Genomic DNA, 1,074 nt, shown 5'->3' with positions numbered 1-1,074 from the left:
ACCCCTCTAGTCAGTGAGGCGGGGGGTGCAGCCCCGAGACACTGCGACAGAAACAAACTCAGACGCGTCCATTCAGGGCCTCGGACCCAGTGCCCTCAGACTGGCGGGGGGCTGTGCACCCCCAAAGCCTCCCCTCCCTGGGGCTGGGCTTCCCTGTCTCCGGGGGACCGTCCTGTCCTCCCTGCAGGGTCTGGCTGCCCAGGCCCGGAGCCCGCACACCCCGCTCCCGCCCGGCCCACGCCCAGCAGTGTTTGCCCGGACACTGACCACAGGGAGGAGGCCACACAGACGTCACGAAAGAGCCTAAAATGACTTCTCCACGCTCTCTGTCCACAAACCCTGACTCATCAGGAAGTGGGGGTGGGGCGACCACAGGGCGGGGTGGGGGGGAGGAAGGCTGGGGGGAGGGGCCCTCAGCTGCCCCCGGCCCTGCCCAGGCCCCGTCACCTCTGGGGGGTAGTTTCCTGTGTCGCCCCGGCTGCCCCGGCCAGGCCCTGGTCCCGTTTGGGGTCAGACCCTGGTCTAGATGTTTCTGTGAAGGTATTTTTTAAAACATATTTTATTGATTTGAGAGAGGAAGGGAGAGGGAGCAGGAGAAAGAGATACCAATGATGAGAGAGAAATCATTGAGTGGCTGCCTCCTGCACACCCCACACTGGGGATAGAGCCCACAGCCCACAACCTGGACATGTACAATGAGGTGCTTCCCTGAGGCCCCAGGACAGACCCCACCCCATTCACTCCTCTTCCCCAGGCCCTGCCCCGCCTCCCCCAGGCCTTGAGCTCTGCGGTGGGTGAGGGGCCGCTCTCCCTGCACCCAGCACCCAGGGCAGCAAGGGTGTGGGCTCCTGGGGGTGCTGCCCACTCCCGCCAGGCCCACGCCAGACCCCCACTAATCCCTCCATCCCAGGTGGGTCCCACCTCAGGGTTACATGGAACTGGAACTCATGCCCTCTGGGGCCCAGGGGACCTGGCCAGGAGCTGTCATCCTGCAGGGAATGGGGCTGGGGTCCCAGAAAGGCCCGGGCAGGCGTCAGCTCAGGCCATGCCCTCCCCCCTCCCCCCTCGAGGGCA

This window comes from Myotis davidii, unplaced genomic scaffold (genome assembly GCF_000327345.1).
Source record: "Myotis davidii unplaced genomic scaffold, ASM32734v1 scaffold3211, whole genome shotgun sequence".
Classification (NCBI taxonomy): domain Eukaryota; kingdom Metazoa; phylum Chordata; class Mammalia; order Chiroptera; family Vespertilionidae; genus Myotis; species Myotis davidii.
The sequence above is the reverse complement of the archived record's forward strand: the minus strand, read 5'-3'. Positions refer to the sequence as shown.